Genomic DNA, 8489 nt, shown 5'->3' with positions numbered 1-8489 from the left:
AACTTAGGTGCACCCAGATTCATAAAGCAAGCCTTACTGGAGCTAAGCAAATGGATTAATAGCAACTCCATGATCGCCGGAGATTTCAACACCCCACTGACGGCACGAGACAGATCCTCCAAACAGAAAATTAATAAAGAAATACTGGACTTAAACAAAACTCTAGAACAATTGGGTCTGACAGACATCTACAGAACATTCTACCCAAAATCCACTGAATATACATTCTTCTCATCAGCTCACGGGACATTCTCTAAGATTGACCATATCCTAGGACACAAAGAAAATCTCAAGAAATTTAAAAAAATAGGAATCATACCATGTACCTTCTCAGACCACAGTGGAATAAAAGTAGAAATCAACCCTAACAGAAACTCACATTTCTACACAAAAACGTGGAAATTAAACAACCTCCTACTAAATGATTACTTCGTAAATGAAGAAATCAAGACGGAAATAAAAAAGTTCTATGAAGAAAACGACAATGGAGGGACAAGTTATCAACTCCTCTGGGACACAGCTAAAGCAGTTCTGAGAGGAAAGTTTATCTCCATAAATGCCTATAACCAAAAGACAAGAAGATCACAAATAGACAATCTAATGAAACGACTCAAAGAGCTGGAAAAAGAAGAACAGACCAACCCCAAACCCAGCAGAAGAAGTGAAATCAACAAGATCAAATCACAACTAAATGAAATTGAAAACAGAGAAGCTATTCAGGAGATTAATAAAACAAAAAGTTGGTCCTTTGAAAAAATAAACACAATTGACACACCATTGGCTAAGCTAACGAAAAGCAGAAAAGAGAAATCTCTAATAAGCTCCATCAGGAACAAAAAAGGAGATATCACAACTGATCACAAAGAGATACAAGATACAATTTATGAATACTACAAAAATCTTTATGCACACAAACTGGAAAATGTGGAGGAGATGGACAAATTTCTAGAAACACACAGCCTCCCTAGGCTCAACCAGGAAGAAATAGATTCCCTGAACAGACCAATCTCAACAGCTGAAATAGAAACAGCAATTAAAAATCTCCCTAAAAAGAAAAGTCCCGGTCCAGATGGCTTCACACCTGAATTTTACCACACTTACAAAGAAGAACTAGTACCTATCTTGCAGAAACTATTCCACAACATCGAGAAGAACGGAAACCTCCCCGACACCTTTTATGAAGCGAATATTACTCTGATACCAAAACCAGGAAAGGATGCAACAAAGAAAGAAAACCACAGACCAATATCCCTAATGAATATAGATGCAAAAATTTTCAACAAAATCTTAGCTAACCGAATCCAGACACTTATCAAAAAAATAATCCACCACGACCAAGTGGGCTTCATTCCAGGGATGCAGGGATGGTTCAACATACGTAAATCTATAAATGCAATTCACCACATAAACAGAAGCAAAAACAAAGACCACATGATTCTTTCAATAGATGCAGAAAAAGCTTTTGACAAAATTCAACACCCTTTCATGATACGAACACTTAAGAAAATAGGCATAGAAGGGAACATACCTAAAAATGACACAAGCCATATATGACAGACCCATAGCCAACATCATACTGAATGGGGAAAAATTGAAATCATTCCCACTTAGAACTGGAACCAGACAAGGCTGCCCACTATCTCCACTTCTGTTCAACATAGTGCTGGAAGTCTTGGCTACAGCAATCAGACAGGAAAATGGAATCAAAGGTATCCAAATAGGGGCAGAAGAGATCAAACTTTCACTGTTTGCTGATGATATGATATTATATTTAGAAAACCCCAAGGATTCAACCAAGAAACTCCTGGAACTGATCAATGAATTTAGTAAAGTCTCAGGATACAAAATCAATACACAGAAATCAGAGGCATTCATATACGCCAACAACAATCTCATTGAGAACCAAATCAAAGCCTCAATTCCCTTCACAATAGCAACAAAGAAGTTAAAGTACCTAGGAATATACTTAACCAAGGACGTAAAAGACCTCTACAGGGAGAACTATGAAACACTGAAGAAGGAAATAGCAGAGGATGTATACAGATGGAAATCCATACCATGCTCGTGGATCGGCAGACTCAATATCATCAAAATGTCTATACTACCCAAACTGATCTACAGATTCAATGCAATACCTATTAAAATCCCATCAGCATTCTTCACAGATATAGAAAAAATAATTTTACGCTTCGTATGGAACCAAAGAAGACCCCGAATATCAAGAGCAATTCTAGGCAACAAAAACAAAATGGGAGGCATTAATATGCCAGATATCAAACTATACTACAAAGCTGTAGTAATTAAAACAATATGGTATTGGCACAAAAATAGGAATATTGACCAGTGGAACAGATGTGAGAATCCTGATATAAAACCATCCTCATATAGCCACCTAATCTTTGACAAAGCAGACAAAAACATACGCTGGGGAAAAGAATTCCTCTTCAATAAATGGTGCTGGGAAAACTGGATAGCCACCTGTAGAAGGCTAAAACAGGACCCACACCTTTCACCTCTCACAAAAACCAACTCACGCTGGATAACAATCTTAAACCTAAGGTATGAAACTATTAGAACTCTAGAGGAAAAAGTTGGAAACACTCTCCTAGACATCGGCCTGGGCAAAGAGTTTATGAAGAAGTCCCCAAAGGCAATCACAGCAGCAACAAAAATAAATAAATGGGACATGATCAAACTACAAAGTTTCTGCACAGCCAAAGAAATAGTCATGAAAGTAAACAGACAACCTACAGAATGGGAGAAAATTTTTGCATCCTAGGCATCCGATAAGGGACTGATAACTAGAATATACTTAGAACTCACGAAAATCAGGAAGAAAAAATCAAATAACCCCATTAAAAAGTGGGCAAAGGACCTGAACAGAAATTTTTCTAAAGAAGACAGAAGCATGGCCAACAAACATATGAAAAAATGCTCAACATCTCTAATCATCAGGGAAATGCAAATCAAAACCACAATGAGATATCACTTAACCCCAGTGAGAATGGCCTTTATCAAAAAATCTCCAAACAATAAATGCTGGCGTGGTTGCGGAGAGAGAGGAACACTCCTACACTGCTGGTGGGACTGCAAACTAGTTCAACCTCTGTGGAAAGCAATATGGAGATACCTTAAAGCGATACAAGTGAATCTACCATTTGATCCAGCAATCCCATTGCTGGGCATCTACCCAAATGATCCAGTGACACTCTACAAAAAAGACACCTGCACTCGAATGTTTATAGCAGCACAATTCATAATTGCAAGGCTGTGGAAACAGCCCAAGTGCCCATCAATCCAAGAATGGATTAATAAAATGTGGTATATGTATACCATGGAGTACTATTCAGCTCTAAGAAACAACGGCGATATAACACATCTTATATTTTCCTGGTTAGAGCTGGAACCCATACTACTAAGTGAAGTATCCCAAGAATGTAAAAACAAGCACCAGATATATTCTCCAGCAAACTGGTATTAACTGAGTAGCACCTAAGTGGACACATAGGTACTACAGTAATAGGGTATTGGGCAGGTGGGATGGGGGAGGGGGGCGGGTATATACATACATAATGAGTGAGATGTGCACCATCTGGGGGATGGTCATGATGGAGACTCAGACTTTTGGGGGGTGGGGGGGAAATGGGCATTTATTGAAACCTTAAAATCTGTACCCCCATAATATGCCGAAATAAAAAAAAAATTATTTTAAATTTAAAAAAAAAAAAGAAAAAAAAGAAATGAAGGTGATCTAAGCTAGAAGAGTGGCAATGAAGATAAAGAGAAACATATAGACTAGAGAGACTATCTTACATTATTCGGGCTGCTCTAACAAAATACCATAAATTGAGTAGCTTCGATCAGTGGTTACCAACCTTTTTGGCACCAGTGATTGATTTCATGAAGGACAGTTTTTCCACATATGGGGTGGTGGGAGGGCAGAGAGAGCTCGGGTGATAATACCCACGCCCCCCCCCCATGTTTCATGGAAGACAATTTTTCCATGGATGTGGGTGGGAGGGAAGAGCTCTGTGGCCCCAGTCCCTAGTAGGCCAAGGAAGACCAGGTGTTGGGGACTTCAGGCTTAGAGAAAATAGATTGTGGAGGCTGGAAAGTTGAAGATCAAAGTACCAGCAGATCTGGTGTCTGGTGAGGGCCTGTTTTCTGGCTCATAGATGGCACCTTCTCGCTGTGTCCTCACATGATGGAAAGGGCAAAGGATCTCTCTCAGGCCTCTTTTATAAGGGCACTAATCCCATTCATGAGGGCAGAGGCCTCATGACCTAATCACCTCCTAATACCCAAAGGCCCTAATACCAAAGGCCCCACCTCCTAATACCATCACCTTGATGATTAGATTTTAAGATATATATTTTGGGGGACACAAACATTCAGACCATAGCAGAGAGATCTTAAAAATGTAATTAATAACAATAGCTACTGTCAGGAGTTATAGCAGTCACTTTACTTTCATTATCTCACTTGATCCACACAACAACCCTATAAAGTGGTCACTGCAGACGAAATTGAGGCTCAGAGAAATTAAGTAACTTATTCAATATCCCTCAATGAGTAGTAGGTACCTGCCTTTAGTCACTATACTCTACTGCCTCTTCAGGTAAAAATATCAGGACCTGTTGAAAAAGATAGATAGGGTGAGGGAAAAAGAAGAGACAATTCCAATCCTAGGTTTCTGGTGTGGGCAACCAGGAACACAGAAATTTGGGAGAGATAGGAACACTCCTACACTGCTGGTGGGACTGCAAACTAGATCAACCTCTGTGGAAAGCAATATGGAGATACCTTAAAGTGATACAAGTAGATCTACCATTTGATCCAGCAATTCCACTACTGGGCATCTCCCCTAAAGATCAAATGACACTCTACAAAAAAGACACCTGCACTTGAATGTTTATAGCAGCACAATTCACAATTGCAAAGTTATGGAACAATCCAAGTGCCCATCAATACATGAGTGGATTAATAAAATGTGGTATATGTATACCATGGAGTACTATTCAGCTTTAAGAAACAATGGTGGTATAGCACCTCTTGTATTTTCCTGGATAGAGCTGGAACCCATCCTACTAAGTGAAGTATCTCAAGAATGGAAAAACCAGCACCACATGTACTCACCAGCAAATTGGTATTAACGGATCAACACCTAAGTGGACATATAGGAATAACATTTATCAGGTGTCAGGCAGGTTGGAGGGGGGAGGAGGGAATGGGTATATACAAACACAATGAGTGAGATGTGTAAAGTTTGGGGGATGGTCACGCTTGAAGCTCTGACTCGAGGGGGTGGGGGGGCTTGGGCAATATACATAGCCTTAACATTTATACCCCCATAATATGCTGAAATAAAATAATAATAATAATTTTAAAAAATTAAAAAATAAAGGAAATTATTACTCCCAGTTGGGGAGTTGGGTGAGACATTCAATTTTGTACCTGTTAGGCCAAGGAAGGAGGATCACATGAGGCCAGGAGTTTCAGACCAGCCTGAGCAACATAGCAAGATCTTCATGTCTAAAAAATTTTTTTTAAATTTAGCTGGGCAGAGTGGCTGGTGTCTGTAGTCCCAGATACTCAGCAGACTGAGATGGGAGGATTGCTTAAGCCCAGAAGTTTGTGACCAGCTTCCTAGGCCATATAGGGAGACTTCATCTCAAAAAAAAAATTTCTTTTGTTCATGTTCAGTTGGATGTTTGTCAGATTTTCAGGATAAATTACCAGCAGATAGTTGAATATATGGTCCTAAAATTCAATATACATGATGAAGACACAGATTTGAAGGAGAATGATCAGTTGTAGGAGCAGGAAAGATTATCCTAAGAGAGTGTGTAGAATGAGAAGAGACCCAAACAGATCCCTGAGAAGCACAGACATTTAGGGGACAGCCAGAGGAAGAGGACTATGCAAAGACAAGAAAGAAGAAAAGATGAAGGAAGAAACACAGAGAGAGTGGTATCATGGAAGCCAAGGGAAAGATAATTTTCAGAAGCAAGCAGTCAGGGTTCATTAATGCTGCAGAGAGGTCAAGTAACATGCAGATAAAAAATATTCACAGCATTTACCAAAAATGAGGCTGCCTGTGACCTAGTGAGAGCATCTCCAGTGGAGTGCTCAGAGATAAAGAAAAGGAGATCAAGGGTGAGATAACGTTCAGGTTTGGTTGTGAATGGGGAAAAAGTGATAAGGCAGTAGGAGGAAGGGAGACCCCGAGTCCATAAAATTTTGGTCATTGATTGGTTTGTTTATAAAGACTTGAATGACTTAGACATGTGTTGATGCTGCTGGTAAGAAGCCAGTAGAAACAGAAAGGTAGAAGGCACTTGTAATAGGTGAGTGAATGAGAAGGTGAAGAAAATGGGAATCAGACCAGTAAAGAAATTAACTTTAGAAGGGAAGAGAGACACTGCTCTACCATCACAGGAGGAAAGGAATAGATGATGGGGAAAACACAGGTATATAATCAAAACACTTATTTCTCACAGTTCTGGAGGCTGAGAAGTCCAAAGTCAAGGCTGAAAGGTTTGATGTCTGGTGAGGGCTCACTTCTCAGTTTGCAAATAGTTGTCTTCTCATGATGTCTTCATATGGTCTTTCCTTGGTGTGTGCACATGAAGAGAAAGATTGCATATCTCTTTCTCTTTTACAATGGCACTAATCTCATCATGGGGGCTCCATCCTCATGACCTCATCTAAATCTAATTACCTGCCAAAAGCCCCACTTCCAAATACCATTACATTGGGGATTAGAGCATCAAAATATGAACTTTGGGGGGATGAAACATTCAGTCATTGTATAGGGGAGGAAAAATATCTTCTCTGCACCTATGCTAGGCTCACGGCTGAGGGCCTTGTAACAAAAGATAGATTAACAAGAGAAAAGCATAAAAATTTATTTAATATAAATTTTATATAACATGAGAGCCTTCCTAAGGAAACGAAGACCCAAAGAAACAGTTAAATTTGTGTATTTTTATGCTAGATTTGATGAAGAAGTGGATAGTCATAGAGAGACAGAAAGAAGGTATGATTTCATGGTAAACTGGAGGAGACTTAGCAAGGCATGGTGGTTCAGATTCTTCTTTGTGACCCTTCATCTTCATAGTTAAGGATATTCCTTTCCTCTGGGTATAGGGAAGACACCTCTCACATGAGAATCTTAAGACCTGCTTCGGGAGAAGACCAGAAAATCCTTCCTACGTTTTATGACTTGCTTCAAGGGAGAAAGGCAGGGGAAGGTCCGAGAAACCTTGCCTCTGTGGTTTTCTCAAATGCCAAGGTGCCATATTTGGGGGTAGCATATTCTGAGCGTCATAATTTACAAGAGGTAAATTTATAGTCTGGAAAGGAGGGACTTGAAGGAGTTTTCGTATGATAATTTCCATTTTCTCTGATGTAGGGTCATCTTCCAAGGGTGAGAAAAGAAGAAAACAGGTGAAGGTTTAAGAAGAGTAGAGAAATTTTGAAATAACAGCTATGGCAAATATAAGAACTAAAAAAAAAAAAGCATATAAAACTTATTAAGGATCTAGGTGAGGTTGGAATCCCTAAAATTGTAATTTGCTAAAATCAGTCTGTGATTTCCTCTACCATCCCACAAAAACCAGAGTAAAAAAACAGAGATGCTGAACAGTTACATTGCTCTAAAGTTTATACTTTGCCAGGTGCGTGGGAGAGAGGAACCAAGGGCCCAAGAAGTTAAAGATGTTGGCAAGAGAGCTGTTGAAGTAATCAATGATGAAAATGAGCTGGATAGGAAGAGAAAAAGTAGGAGATACTAAAAAGAAAGAGTAAGGGACAAAAGACTCAAAGACCAGTGATAAAGAAAACCAGATATAGTGAGAAGTCTGGAAAATAGGGTGATGACATGCACAGCATGGCTATGGGAGTAGGTGGTTGAAGTGGGCTGAAAGTAAAGACAGCTGAAGTTTAAGAGGTCAAAGGACTGAGAGGTCAAAGTAGTGCTGGATTGTCTATGTCAATGATGACGTCCCCTGCAGGAGGATGGCAGGACTTAGGATGGAAAAGTCTCTAAACAAAGTCTCTGCTGAATGAAGGGGAGGAGGAGGTTGTGAGCATCAGGCAGTGGAGTAAAGCAACATCTTTCTCACCTTCTTCCAGAATGGGTATAACATAGATAAGAATAATAGCTAATATTTATTTATCTCTCCCTATGTGCCAAGAACTCTTCTCTAAGCATTTCACATATATCATTTCATTTGATGCTCACAACAACCTTATGAGGTAGGCCCTAGTACCATCTCCCTCAGTTTTACAAATGTGAGAAATGAAGAACGGAGAGAGTAAATAGCTTTTCTAGGATTACCCAGCTAGTACGTGGCAAAACTAGGACTTAACCTCAAGCAGTCTGGCTCCAGAGCCTGTACCAATAACCATCGCAATAATGGTAGAGCTACTGTTTATTGAGCATTGGTATGTAACACACATGTGCTATGCATACTACATACATTATC

This window comes from Microcebus murinus, chromosome X (genome assembly GCF_040939455.1).
Source record: "Microcebus murinus isolate Inina chromosome X, M.murinus_Inina_mat1.0, whole genome shotgun sequence".
NCBI classification, from domain to species: Eukaryota; Metazoa; Chordata; class Mammalia; order Primates; family Cheirogaleidae; genus Microcebus; species Microcebus murinus.
The sequence above is the reverse complement of the archived record's forward strand: the minus strand, read 5'-3'. Positions refer to the sequence as shown.